This window comes from Podarcis filfolensis (assembly GCF_964270895.1).
Source record: "Podarcis filfolensis genome assembly, chromosome: 14".
In the NCBI taxonomy this organism is placed as follows: domain Eukaryota; kingdom Metazoa; phylum Chordata; class Lepidosauria; order Squamata; family Lacertidae; genus Podarcis; species Podarcis filfolensis.
The window spans coordinates 21623710-21639176 of NC_139616.1; the positions used below are offsets into that span (position 1 = coordinate 21623710).

The window sequence follows — 15467 nt, forward strand, 5'->3', positions numbered from 1 at the left end:
TTCCTTTGTTCCTGATGCACACTTTCCTCTTCTTCCCTGGTGGTGGTGGATACCATTTTGTGGTTTGCCTCAAGTGTCAAAATGTCTTGGACAGGCCCTGTATAGCTCTGTATGCCTCCTAGAATTCTTTGGGGGGAGCCATAACTGTTTATAGGGGTATCGTAGTGCTTTAAATGTATCACATTAAACCCAGTCAGATGGGTGGGGTAATAATAGTAGTAGTAGTAGTAGTAGTAATAACAACAACAACAACAATAATATAGTAACCACAGGAGAAATGTTGCCCCTTTGTGTAGGCTGTGGACAGACAATAACGTTCCCTTTCCCACAATGTATGTTGACGCCCTACAGATATCCTGGGCTCCAGTTACTATCAACCCCAGCCAACATGGCCAATGGTTAGGGAAGATGGGAGGTAGAGTCTAGAAAATGTGGAGGACACCAAACTGCCGATTGCTGTGACAGGGACTTTATAGAACCATTAGAGGTGCCAGACCTGAGTTCCAGCAAATTCCGGCTTTTAAAAAAGCCCTGATTTAAATGTATGGCATTCATGTGGCTTCTGACAGATACAGATGCCACAGTTACAATGGAAGAAGAAGAAGAAGAAGAAGAAGAAGAAGAAGAAGAAGAGGAGGAAGAGGAGTTTGGATTTGATACCCCGCTTTATCACTACCCTAAGGGGTCCCAAAACGGCTAACAATCTCCTTTCCCTTTCTCCCCCACAACAAACACTATGTGAGGTGAGTGGGGCTGGGAGACTTCGGAGAAGTGTGACTAGCCCAAGGTCACCCAGCAGCTGCATGTGAAGGAGCGGGGAATCAAACCCTGTTCACCAGATTACGAGTCCACTGCTCTTAACCACTACACCACACTAGCTCTCAATGGAAAGGGAAGGGGGCCTTGATGGGACTTAAGAGGGTGCCTCTGGTGACAGCATCAAGTGAATGGAAAGAGAGTCACTTTAGTACACCACTTTTGTTTCCCGCTATTTGTTTGCATTCAGTGCTAATGCTGCCCATTCCCTCAGTAAGTGGTGGGTCCCTCCATCCTCCCTCCACCACACAACTTTCTCGGAACTGCAGCCAAGCAAAGACACCATCACTGACTTCCTCTGACCCATAACTGATCCAAGGGAATCCCAGTATGACCATCCAACTCAGAATAGGCCAATCCCTGGACCTGTGCCAACCAAGCCACTCAACGATTGCTTCTGCAGAGGAAATGATTAATACGTAATGAGCTGTTAGCGGCCGTACGAATCAGTCAGGTGAAAGACCGGCGGTCAGGAGTACCCTGGATGAGGAATTAATTATGAGTGCTGATTTCTTTCTTTTTCTTTTTTACGAAACTCAGGCATTGCAAATATTTACGACTGTTGCACAACAAGCTTACCAGCTGGCACAGAAAGAGTAGAATTAAACATGAGCAATTAATGGATGCTTCTTTGTGGAAGAATGAATCCTTAAATCAGGAGTGCTTCAGCCAAGCATAACTTGGGAAGACTCTTCAAACACATAGCAGCGTTCCAAATTTCTGACTCCCTCGACCTTACTCATCCCACCCCTCTGCTGCAAGGGTTTTAGACCTGGAGTTAAGCATAGGCAAAGAGTCTATTTTATTTAAATAGGCCTTCACTGAAAGTTGGACTGGAAACAAACAAACAAACAGAAAAGCTAGAGATTTCAGTGGGGTGAAAAATACCTCCTGCACATTGCTTAGACACTTGGCTATTACTTTGTAGACCTGTGATTTTTATTTTATTTTATTGCCTCAGTGGGGAACTGGAGTTGGTTGGTGCTTGCCTCTGATGTGCTTCATGACTGACCTGATCAGAAACAGGAATAGGGGAGAATTTCAACTCAGTTCACATTTAAAGGCAAATCAACCTAATTCAAACTTTCCAAAACAGTGCATGAACTGAAACACAGCCATCCTTTGGAAGATGCACGTCTCTGAATTTTGCAAGGCAGTTCTCCAGTCAAGTTGTTAGCATCCATCTGTCTTAAGATACAAGGGAGTGCGCTTCAGGAGGTGAAGTCAAACCATTGTGTTAGCAACACTGAAGTGATCTGTTTGGGGCACAAGCCTGGGCAGTGTGTATGGAGGTCCAGGCCACACAGTGTACAAAAGTTCATATACTGTGGTAAAGTGGGCCAAAAATAATTGCTTACCTTTGCAGTAGTGGCTGGGGCTTTTTATATTCTTTTAAACTTTTTTATTAATTAGTTTGTCACTATTTGTGGCAGCAGCAGCAGCTTCAGCAGTATCCCAGCTATCTTCTCGGCTGGGCTGCCACTATTTCACCTCCTGAAAAATAACCCAGATGTAGTGTGGTTCCTTCCATGGTACTTTTTTTTTTTTAAAGGATATTGTAGTTCCTACAAAAACATGGGAGTCATCAGTGTGGTCTTCCATTTTTAATGCCCCCCGATGTATTGTACTCAATTACCTGGAACTGCATTGCATCTGGGATAAAGGAAATGACCGGCACCCCATCAGAAATGGAATTGTGTTCCTATGAGAATTTAAGAAGTGGAGCAAGTCAAACACCAGTCTAGTCTGTTAGGATTCTTGCTCCGTGTTTGCAGTCATGAGATTGTTGTCTATCACATGACAGTGTATGTTTTCATTCCGCAGTGTGGGAAGTGACGGAGGCAGGATGTTTTGGTATTACTGTGTTTCGTGAAGTGGGACTATTATCCTTTGTTCTTTCTCTCTTTGCTGTCTGATGAGAAAGAGGAAGAAGCTAAGTCAGAATGCTCCGAATGTGTTATATGTAAATAAAGTAGATTAGCCAAAACGCTGTGCTACTGAGTTCTGTTACACAAACTGCAAATACTCTGCAGGATCCTAAGCGTGCTAATGCTTCTTGGTATCAGTCGCTGTGATGTTCGGGCTGGAGAAAGCTTTAGAAGCTCCCGACGGACCAGGAGGGAGAGAACATGCCAGTTGGGCATGTGTCTCTGCCAGGGTCCTACACGTGAGTAGGATGATCCTAGTATTCTGCTCTCACAGTGGCCAACCAGATGCCTCTGAGATGGCCACACAGAGAGCATGAGCACAACAGCCTTCTTCCTGCTCCAGATCCTCAGCAACTAGTATTCAGAGGCAATTCTGAGCTAAATGGATCAATTGTTGACTTAGCATGAGATATTTTCCTTTATCCTAAATCAGCTTTCCCCACAGGAGCTGCAGTCCGTAAGAACGTAAGGAGAATCCTGCTGCTTCAGGCCAAAAGCTCATCTTGCCCAGTACCCTCTTTTCACAGTGGCAAACCAGATTTCCATGGGATGCCTCCAGCCAGGACCTGAAAGCAGCAACTCCCTCTCCCCACTTGCGATTGGTACCAGAGGTATAAAATGAATAGCGTTAAGGCCAAACAGGATGCACGGGGGTGGGACTTTAAAAATACTACATATTAAACATTCATTAAGAAATAATAATAATAATAATAATAATAATAATAATAATAATAATATGCTCCTTTAAAGTCAAAAAGGAAATCCAGTTGTGGTGTGTTTGTGTAGAACAACCCAGGAAATTGGCACCACATAAACAGATCCATCTAGGGCATCAGCCCCCTTCTTTGTTTTTACAGTTTTGAATCCTCTGGGTAATGCTTTATTTCCTAAGGCAGATAACAGAAATATGGAGAGAAGCAAAACAACAAAAATCTTCTCTTTTAAAAAGAAACACATCTGAAGGAAATGGAATGTTCTTTTTTAGAAAGTGCCAGCATTACTCAGAAGTCAAGAGGTCAGAGGGTGAGTTTCTACTGAAGCAAAACGTTCAGGATAGATATTTCTCATCTGTCAGTCCCATTAAATACAGTTTCTTTTGGACTCAGAGCTAAGATATTGCTTGCTTGCTTTTTTTTGGTTTCACTTCAAGTTAGCAAGATAATAAAGATTCCGTTGCCTTTTACAGATGTTTAAAGACATGATGAAGAAGACAAATTTCTCCAGCTAAAACCCTCAAGAAATGTCACTTCTGTGTCTAGCAAGAGAAAGCCAGCACATTCTCTAAATAAACATCTGCTAGGAACATTTGAGGGGAGGAACGGAGAAGAGGCACTTTAAATAATGACTTTGGTGTGGTTTGCTGGAGGAGGGGGGGTTGCCTTTTAAGCAAAACAAAAGGAAAAACAAACAAACGAACCACCAAGACAATGAATTTTACGGTGAAGTTTTGCCTTCCAAAGAAACTTTACTTTGCACAAACACTTTGGAGAAATATTCTGAAGCAGCAAGGCAGAGAAAACACTACAGGGACACAAACACACACATTACGTTTTTCTCAGAACTGGTTTTATCAATCATATTTGAAAGACTGTCATAAATCAGAGCTGGCTTTTACTTTCAGGAAGTCCCCGCTTTCCATTGTTATGCTAACTTGTTTTCTGACAATTATAACCAGGCTTGTATTTACATAATAATTGGATTTTGGTATTAAATTAAACTCTTGGAAGGGGAGGGGGAAAGAATATTACCCACAAATGTCAAAGAACAGTAAATGGGTGACACTAAGGAGAGGCAAAATAATACACACTTAAAGCTCATCTCTGTCCTTCCAAGGAAGGCCTGGTGACAGGATCTAGTATAGTTTAGACAGCTGTTATGGCATCCTTTGCCAACTTGTTGCCCTCCAGTTGTTTTGGACCACAACTGGGAGTGGTTCCCCACATTCAGACCATAAATTTAAAGCTTTGTAATACCATTTTAGGGACGCGGGTGGCACTGTGGTTTAACCACAGAGCCTAGGACTTGCCGATCAGAAGGTCAGCGGTTCGAATCCCCACGATGGGGTGAGCTCCTGTTGCTCGGTCCCTGCTCCTGCCAACCTAGCAGTTTGAAAGCACGTCAAAGTGCAAGTAGATAAATAGGTACCACTCTGGCTGGAAGGTAAACGGTGTTTCTGTGTGTTGCTCTGGTTCGCCAGAAGTGGCTTAGTCATGCTGGCCACATGACCCGGAAGATGTACGCCGGCTCCCTCGGCCAATAAAGAGAGATGAGCGCCGCAACCCCAGAGTTGGTCACGACTGGACCTAATAGTCAGGGGTCCCTTTACCTTACCTTTAATACTATTTTAAACACTCTCAGCTTCCCCCAAAGAATTCTGGGAACTGCAGCTTGTTATGGGTTCTGAGAATTGTTACCATTACCTTGCACAGAGCTACAAGGCCACAGTAGGAGGGCTTGAGTAATACATAAGGTTGCAATATTGAGTTTGTGTCCCCCCCAAAAAAGCTGTTTTCCAGGAAATTTGCCTAGTTCTAGACTTCCGACATCGGTTGTCATACATCTGGATTTTCCCGGACATTTAAACTATTTCCACCCAGACACTGCTTCCAACTGCAGGAGTCCGGCTATATCTGGGAAATTCTGGATGTATGGGAAACCTACTGTTACGCCCAGGAGCAGATTTAGATCCAAACTGAAAAACTTTTGCAATAACTGATCATTGGGCAGACCACAGGCCTGGGCAGGCCAGGTCTTCCTGTTATATACCTGCTGGGATTGACGAGGCATCTGACCCTCACCTGAATCTCATAGCTCTCCTGACAAGTGCTTTAGTCTGCAGCCACAGTGTGGAAATAAAGGATGAGATTTCCCATCAGATACCAGGCGCTCTACTATTCAAATTTGGCTCAGTGTTTTTGTTACAATCCCCTTCTCAATTAAGTAATCAATTTTAATCTAGAATTTAAATTCTCAAAACTTTCTTATTTGTTAATTCGAGCAAGTAGACTACTGCTCTCACTTCATTACAAACAGTATTTCTACCTGCAACACACTTGAGCAAACCTGCTCCTCTTCCTTTCACAGATATTTTGTTACCATTTGCAACTGTAGCTGCCTCTGATTAGTTATCATTTAACTTTTCTGCTTGTATATGTTGATAATATAACTTTGGTTACTGAGAACAAACAAGATTGTACAAAAACAAGATTGGGCGCAGGCCTGGCCAGGACATAGGCATCCTTACTGTGGCAAAGGAGACCTGTGTGTTTGCTTGCTTGATTAAGAGCTGTTGGAAACTTCAAGGTCCTTGCTCTCCCTTCTTATGGACCTGGAGACTCCAACAGACTCTATCAAATGACAGGGCAGGAGCTACATGGAGCAGGGCCTTTTCACTGGTGGTGCCCATTGTATGCCTCACTCTTCCCAGACCTGCTCTCTTTTGGCCTGTATTTTGGAGCTTTATAATTTAGGAAGCCTTTGGAAGAACTGGTTGACAAGTCTTATCAGTTGCTGATGTATGAGCAGATTTTATTTGCTGCTATTCTGGGCTTCTGGTGCACCAGGGTTTACACCAATGTAATAGAGTTGGCCAGGATGCCAGAAGGGATACAATTTACAAGCTTTCTCCATTATCTGCATAGCAGGGGGTGTTAATTCAACAGTGCAAAGGCTGAGCCGAAGTATTCCATGCTGGTTACCTGCTTTCATCAATAGGGGTCGCTGTTTGGTAGTACCCAATTGGTTAGCTGTCAGATTCTAGAGCTCCCTATTGTTGCTCTTATGTAATTCACAAAATACAGAGTCCATTCATAAAACACAGTGTTCATTCATAAAGCAGTAACATAAATCTCCATTGCTACATATTGGGTGTATATTTCAGCGGTTGAACGTACAGGTTTATGGCCATGCTGTAGTGTAGTGCTTATGTGACTGTGAATAAAAGGTGGCTGGACTCATTGTCTCGGGGTTTGGGGGGGAAGAGGTGACAAAACTGATTTCCAATAAGTGTCCCCCTTTATTTCCATAACAAGTCCTTGAGTCTGTACTCTGAATAGTGACACCAGGGACCTAAAAGGTGCAGGGCTTGTCAGTCCAACCCCTGCACAGTCTCATCAGGACTGACCTTAAGGCAATTGGAGCAATTGGGCCAAATTGGGCCCTGTGTGCTGCTCCTAAGGGCCCTCCTGCACCAGGGCAATCTAGATGGATTTTTTTTATATCTATAAGATTTTGAAGCCTTTGGCTGTGAACTGGGGCCCTATAGAAAAAAATTCAAGTTGCGCCCCACTGCTTCAAATTGGGCCCCACTGGCTAGCCTTGAGTCTCATAGTTGCTGGGCCTGAGTTGCCCTGCCCTTGCATGAAGTCTTGGGTTTACAATTTTGGGAGAGGGGAGACTGCGGCACTGGGGAGCGGGCAGGCTGGCAACACCCCCTAGATATAGAGGCCCTAGCCTTCAGTCTACTTAGCCTATACATAAATCTGGCACTGGTTACACCATGCTGAGAATTGTAGCTCTGTGATGGGTATAGGAGCCTCTGAGCATTTTCATTTTTTTTAAATGAATATTTATTAAATTTTCCAATTTTATACAAAGACAAAAAGAAAAGGAAAAGGAAAAAAATTAAAAACAATTCAGTTTCAATAACAATTTTCAGTCACATGTTTCTTTGACTTCCTCATACCTCCCCTTCTTGTTCTCTAGTTCAATTTGTTAATTCAGCAAATCCTAATCTCTTAACATTCCTTTTAAAATATCACCTTATTTTCCACTCAACTTTTTTAAATTTAGTAACAAAAACAATTATAATCCCCATTATCTTTATCATAACAGCTGGAGACCACCAAAGTTCAAACCAACATCTTTTCAAAGTTCATTAATTTTATAATATTTCTGTAGATATTCCTTAAATTTCTTCCAATCTTCTTCTGCTGACTTTTCTCCCTGGTCGCGGATTCTGCCGGTCATTTCTGCTAGTCCCATACAGTCAATCAACTTCATCTGCCATTCTTCCAGAGTGGGTAAATCTTGAGTCTTCCAGTGCTTTGCTATAAGTATTCTTGCTGCCGTTGTAGCATACATAAAAAAGATTCTGTCCTTCTTTGGCACCAAATGGCCGACTATACCCAAGAGAAAAGCCTCTGGTTTTTTCAGGAAAGTATACTTAAATCTCTTTTTCATTTCATTATAAATCATTTCCCAAAAGGCCTTGATCTTTGGGCACGTCCACCATAGGTGAAAAAAAGTACCTTCCACTTCCTTACATTTCCAGCATTTATTATCGGGCAAGTGATATATTTTTGCGAGCTTGACTGGGGTTATGTACCACCTGTATATCATTTTCATAATATTCTCTCTTAAGGCATTACATGCCGTGAATTTCATACCTGTGGTCCATAACTGTTCCCAATCAGCAAACATAATGTTATGTCCAAGATCTTGTGCCCATTTAATCATAGCTGACTTAACCGTTTCATCCTGTGTATTCCATTTCAGCAGCAAGTTATACATTTTTGACATAATTTTAGTTTTAGGTTCTAGCACTTCTGTTTCTAATTTAGATTTTTCCACCTGGAAGCCAATTTTCCTGTCCAAATTGTATGCCTCCCTTATCTGAAAGTAATGTAACCAGTCTCGGACTTTGTTTTTTAATTTCTCAAAACTCTGCAATTTCAGTCTATCTCCTTCTTGCTCCAAAATTTCCCAATATTTTGGCCAACTGGCCTCCATATTGAGTTTTTTCTGAGCTTTCGCTTCCATTGGTGACAACCACCTTGGGGTTTTATTTTCCAGTAAATCCTTATATCTAGTCCAAACATTAAACAAAGATCTCCTAACAATGTGATTCTTAAACGCTTTATGAGCTTTAACCTTGTCATACCACAAATATGCATGCCATCCAAACACATTGTTAAAACCTTCTAAATCCAAAATGTCTGTGTTTTCAAGAAGCAGCCAGTCTTTCAACCAGCAGAATGCTGCTGACTCATAATAGAGTCTGAGGTCTGGCAGGGCGAAGCCACCCCTTTCTTTTGCATCAGTCAAAATCTTATATTTTATCCTAGGCTTCTTGCCCTGCCAGACAAATTTAGAAATATCTTTCTGCCACTTCCTAAAACATTCCATCTTGTCCACAATTTGTAATGTTTGAAACAAAAACAACATTTTAGGCAATACATTCATCTTTATAGCTGCTATTCGACCCGTCAAGGAAAGCTTCAAATTTGACCATGTTTCGAGATCTTTTTTCACTTCTGACCAGCATTTCTCATAATTATTTTTTAAATAAGTTCCCATTTTTAGATGTCATATTAATCCCCAGATATTTCACCTTCCTCACCACAGACAGACCTGTTTCATTCTGAAATTTCTCTTTTTCAAACAATGTCATATTTTTCTCTAAAACCTTAGTTTTGGTCTTATTCAATTTAAATCCTGCCACCTGACCAAATTCTTGAATTAGTTCTAAAACTCTTTTAGTACTAGATTCTGGCTCCTGTAACGTCAAAACTAGATCATCTGCAAAAGCTCTCAGTTTATACTGTTTGACTCCGACCTGTATACCTTTAACCAACCGGTCCCTTCTAATCATATTCAGCAAAACCTCCAGGACCGATATAAAAAGTAAAGGGGAAATTGGGCATCCTTGTCGTGTCCCTTTTTCAATCTTAAATTGTTCCGTAACCACATTATTTACAATTAATTTGGCCTTTTGTTCAGAATATTGCACCTATACCATTTTCAAAACCTTGGCCTACCCCCATACCCTGTAGGTTCTTTTTCATAAAACTCCAAGAAATGTTGTCGAAGGCTTTCTCCGCGTCCACAAATATCAGAACAGCTTTAGTATTTATATCCACATCTAGCTTTTCCAAAATGTCAATTACATTCCTCAAATTGTCAGATATGTGTCTTCCCGGCAGAAAGCCCGCTTGGTCCTTATGTATCTCTTCAATCAATACTCTTTTCAGTCTCTTGGCTAAAATGTCAGCAAAGATTTTGTAATCCACATTTAGTAAGGATATGGGACGGTAGTTTTTAAGTTGAGTCTTTTCAGTCTCTGTTTTCGGTATAAGTGTAATGTAGGCCTCTTTCCACGATTCTGGTGCCTTTTTCCCTTCCAAAATCTCATTGCAGACTTCCTTCAGAGGTTGTACTATCCAATCCTTCAAGGATCTATAGTATCTGGATGTCAGACCATCCGGTCCCGGGGATTTGCCCAATTGCATATTTAAGATGGCACCTTCTATCTCCTGATCTGTTATTTTACAGTTCAACAATGCTTTACTTTCCTGTGAAATTTTTTGTAATCCATTTGTTTTCAAAAATCCATCAATGTCCCTTTCATTCTGTGGCCCTTGTGTGTATAGTTGCTTAAAGTACTTCTGGAAACAATTTCTTATCTCATTTGGATTGTTTATGTCTTTTCCTTCTACTTCCAGGTTTGTAATTGTATTCAGTTTTTGTCTTTTTTTCAATTGCCATGCCAGTAATTTCCCACATTTATCCGCCGATTCAAATGTCTTCTGTCTCATTTGTTTAATTTTCCATTCTATTTCCTGATTCATCAATTCCATATATTGTGTTTGATATATCTTTATTTCTCTCAGAATCTCTTGTGACTTAGGCTTGGCTGCCTCTGAGCATTTTCATGAGGATGAACTGCTACAGGAAATGTGGCAAAAAAAATATTTAAAATATTTTGACACCCCAATCTTGCCATCGTTTAAAAATGGTATATATAAAAAAACTAAACCCCAACCCATTTCTTTTGCAAACAAGAGATTCACAATGGATCCTATGGAACTCACTCATGCAACCAGTGAAAGAAGTGATATAGAATCAAACAAGGCTAGTCAGGGAAGCTGGGCCCTGAGCTTTGCTAGTGTGTAGATGTGGCATTCAAGGAAACAGCTCTGAGCATGCTCAGAACATATATATTGGATCCTGGGTCTAACAGCAATGTAGAGCTGGTAATGTAGCTGGATTTCCATCATGACAAAAAAGGAGGGGAAAACTGCATAACCAGAGCTAAGAGTCAGCAGTTCCATTACATACATATTCACTATCACATTATTTTTCCTGTTTCAAGACAGATGGATGGGACCTCCTGGTCAAAGCAATACTTTTGGACTGAGATTTGCTAAGTGGTGTGGAGAACTCATTGACCAGAGAACAGGAGAATGACCTAAATGTGGGATATATCCAGCCTCAAATAACCAAAAAGCTTAACTTGAATGAATGAATGAATGGGTTAAGACCATAGAATAAGCTGTCTTGACAGGCTTAGCTAGGTCACACACCCTCACCTTGGGAAGAGAGGTTGCCAACTCTTTGTTCTCTCTCATTCTACCATGTGAACCCTACCGGTATGTAGACCATGTGGCTTTAGCAAGCCGTTTACCAAATTTGAAACTAAGCTAAACTGCCTTTAATCTAAGTTAAACATTTCCTGCTGCTGTATGGAAAAGTGCATTAATCTGACTTTTGAAGGGTTTGTAAGTAAACCATTTTTCATTTACCAAATGTGGTCAGTGCTGAGGGAAGTGGGGAACTTTGGAAGAAACTTAGAAGGTGATATTTTAAAGGTCTAACGGCCTATATTTCCCTGGTTTACTTGAAAGCCCAACATGATAGACACTACCTACATTGGCTCTCTTACTTCTCACTCAGAAGTACTTGTTTAAAATAACAGCGGGCCACTGAAACACATGTTTCAGTGTATGGTTCCCTTTTCAATGTATTGGCCAGCCAGCAATTCTCTTTTCCAGAATATTCCATTCTATTTCTCTTCCATCTTTCTGTTTCCCTCCCAACAGATAGTCTGCATTTTGTAGCTGCTGAACATACTCAGTCCTTTTTGTTTTTTTTTGGGGGGTTATCCCTTTAGAATTTCCCCCCTAAGTTTTTTTTTTTAATGTCTGCAAATCTTGGTGTTCCCCTGAGCATGAAGATGTCTTCCTCTTAATGTTGTATCCCACTTGGGAACTTAGGCTGAATGGTGGGTAATTAATAACAATAATAATAATAATTCTTCATTGTACTCTTGTTTTTGATATAGTCCTGTTGGAATTCACCAGCTGAGTCTGCAATCCAGAGGTGTGATAATAAATAATCATTACACAGGGTCTTCTTCATGCAGCTTTAAGACCACAGGCTCCATGATGCAGTGCAACCTCCCAGCAGCTACGTCCTGTAGCCTAAGAGTTTCTACATGGCTTCTGTAAACTTCTTGTTTCGAATCCAAAATAAACCCAGGGAAGAAAATAAAAGGCCATCAGGTTCTTTTTCTTTTTAAAAAGCTAGCTTCAAACTTTGGTTCTGTGGGCAAATGTGGAGAGAGAAATCTATTGCCAGGTCGAGTTTCAGAAGTTCTATATTTCTTATATTACTGGGAAACTGTCTAAAAAGCAACCTGAAATTGTTGATGTGTATTGTTTATGCTGTTGTAGGGGGAAAAACATCTACACACACACACACACACAATATCCTCTTCAAACGAGAGGAAAGGTTAGGAACGGCTTGTATAGCATTGATCAATTTACGCAAGTTTTCTTTCGACAGATCATATTAATGGGACTTCATTTTCTTTTATTCAGTCACCAGCCAATTTCTTCTTGTCTCTAGCAAAGAAAAAAAAAGAAAAGATCAATGAACACGTCGTACCGTTTTTGCACAAAATCAGTCTCTATTTTCCCCTTAGACATTAAAAGACTTTGTTATTTTCATTTTTAATAGATTTTTTCTTCCCGCCCTTCTCTTGTATTCATCCCCCCTGTTGAGAATGCTTTAAAACCACTCTATTCTGCCTTATAGATTCTGTCTAAACAGCTCACATTTTCCTTTCTGCGATGGTTTGAGTACTACAAGTAAGTGGCAATTGGTGTGTGTGTGTGTGTGTGTGCGCGCGAAGCTAACCAAGGGAGTCATTGGTGGAAACGCACAAAGTAATTCTTACAGAGACTTCTAACTCTTGAATACTGTCAGATATCATTGTGTTCGTTTTAAGCAAGTTCAGTGAATTGAATAAGCTGCCTTATTTTATTTGTTGCATTTTTTCCCTACCTACCCTCCAAGGATTAAGGTGAAGTCCCTCCCCCCCTTTTATCCCCCCCTGTGTAGTAGGCTACACAGTGAGACAACAAGCAGTTCAAAGCTCACTCAACTTGCTATGTAACTATGAACTATATGTCAGGCATGGGAAACATCTGGTCTTCCATATGTTGTTGATGTACAACTCACATCAGCCTAATGATGGTGGGGACGGGACGAGCAAACCTCTCCAGAGATTGGGCCTCAGAACTGGGGTGAGAAAGCTTGGTTGTCATCCCCCCAGGTGCTTAAGGTGTCCCAGATAAAGTTTTTGGCAATATTGAAGCATAGCCAATAGCTGGGGGTGATGGGAAGTGAAGTTCAGCAACATCCGGAGAGCCAAAGGTTCCCCACACCTAGTATATGTGATGGGTAGGAATGAAGAGAAAAAGAAGAGTTTGGATTTGATATCCCGTTTTCTCACTACCTGAAGGAGTCTCAAAGCGGCTAACATTCTCATTTCCTTCCTCCCCCACAACAAACACTCTGTGAGGTGAGTGAGGCTGGGAGACTTCAGAGAAGTGTGACTAGCCCAAGGTCACCCAGCAGCTGTATGTGGAGGAGCAGAGACGCGAACCCGGTTCACCAGATTACGAGTCTACCGCTCTTAACCACTACACCACACTGGCTCTCATATCTGGAATGGGCATATCTGCCAGTTTCAGTTTCTCCTTTTTGCTGTCTTAAGTTAAGTTGCCCACATTTATACAACTGTTTGTGGCTGTTTGTTTTTTTTAAAGCCCTTATAATTTTTTTGAGCCTTTTAGTGATTTTTTTTATCTAAAAGCCAATACGTTTGTATACAATTTTGCCCAACATACACATTTCTGCAAAGAAAATTCCCTTAATTTTTGTATTTTATTTTCACTAATATATGCATTTTTATGCTGCACACTTTACCCCCAGTAAGTGCATTTTGGTAAACGTTACCTGGTTGCAGAAATGCAATGCGAAATTTGGAGAAACGTGAATTTTGAAGTTCACTTATTGTTTTGGGAAGCTTAAATTCAGTAGTTTCAGCCATCTACATGTCTGCTCCAGCCTCATACAAAACAGGATGGAGAGCCTACTATTTGCACCGAAAAGCTCACATGGGGAAGGAGAGGAATACTCATGCCACCACCTGACCTGGCTTCTCTCCACTGCTTAGCACCACAATCCTGTGCATGCCACCTCAAAAGTAAATTTTGCTAAGTTCAATGCAGCATATTCTTAAGCAAATGCCATGATTCTACCTCCACAATTGGAACCAGTATTATCTCTGAATACCAGCTGCTGGAAATGGCAAGTGAGGAGAGTGCTGTTTCACTCAGATCCTAGGCTTCCCATAGGCACATGACTGGCCATTGTGAGGACAAGATGGCTGTGCTTATCATCTTATGATGAGCAGCTTCCCCCCGCAGCCGGATGTGAGTTTGGGTGCTGAATGCGGAGGAAAACAGTGAGGTAAGCTGAGGGAGCAGTGGGTTTCACTCACTTCTGCTTTGTGTACAGAATAGGGGGCCTCACCCTGTTTTACACATGATCAGGCCAGAAGCATGCATGAAATAAACCTGGGTGCCCTGCCACATCCAGCCTGGCCCTAAGTGAGGACTGGAACGTTCGTTACCCAGTCTGAGTTGTAAGAACATTAGCGGAGCCCAGCTGAATCAGACCAAAGGCCCACCTAGTCAAGCATCCTGTTCTTGAAGTGATCAATCAGATTCCTACAGTAAGCCTATAGTAAGAACCTGAGTGCAATAGTACTCCATACCCTCCAGCACTTATCTGATTAAATGAGGGATGATGATGATGATGATGATGATGATAATAATAATAATACCCTGTCCATTTGACTGGGTTGCCCCAGCCACTCTGAGTGGCTTCCAACATCTATTAAAATATAACAAAGCTATACAGGGCTGCCTTCAGATGTCTTCTAAAGGTTGTATAGTTACTTATCTCCTTGGCTTGGGGGCCACTCCATACCCACCAACATTTCTCCGATGAAAATCATGACATCCTAAGGAAAAGCGAGACATTCTGGGATCAAACCAGAAACCGGGGCGGCTTCTCTAAATCCAGGACTGTCCCTGGAAAATAGGGACACTTGGAGGGTTTGGTACTCTCCCCACTTGCAACCCCCACCCTCGTGATTCAGAGAAATACCGTCTCTAGCTATGATGGAAGCTGTACATTGCCATCATAGCTAGTAGTCACTGATAGACAAATTCATGAAGGATAGGGCTAAGTCCCCTTTAGAGACATTCAGCTGATGGCCATCATTACATATGTGGGACAGAATTCCATCATTTATGCACCGTGTGAAAAAGTGTTTCTTTTTTAATCAGTCCTGAATTTTCCAACTGGGTGGCCCTGAGTTCTAGAAGTATAAGAGGGGGAGAAAACCTCTCTCTCCACACTGTGTGTAATCATATACCCTAATATCATGTCTCCTTTTACTCAAACGTTGCAACCTTTCCTCAGAATGAAGTTGTTCAAACCCCTCGATCACATTGGCTGCCCTTTTCTCAACCTTTCCCAACCCTACAATATCCTTTCTGAGGTGTACAAAGTGTTCCAAGTGTAGTTTCACCATGGATCTGCACAAATCCGATGAACTCCCTCTAATTTTGTGTTACACACGGCAGC

The 15467-nt window shown here is 41.5% G+C and overlaps 2 long non-coding RNA genes across 2 annotated transcripts in view; one reads left to right on the forward strand and one right to left on the reverse strand.

Annotated features, from left to right (window-relative positions):
- LOC310749766 overlaps positions 1–12016 on the forward strand; it is a 39960-nt gene extending 27944 nt beyond the window's left edge. The window contains exons 2-3 of the long non-coding RNA XR_014541758.1: positions 3190–3355; positions 11806–12016. This is a non-coding gene — a long non-coding RNA (uncharacterized lncRNA). The remainder of the gene's footprint in view (positions 1–3189; positions 3356–11805) is intronic.
- LOC310749837 overlaps positions 1–15467 on the reverse strand; it is an 807599-nt gene that overhangs the window by 443411 nt on the left and 348721 nt on the right. The window lies entirely within an intron of this gene.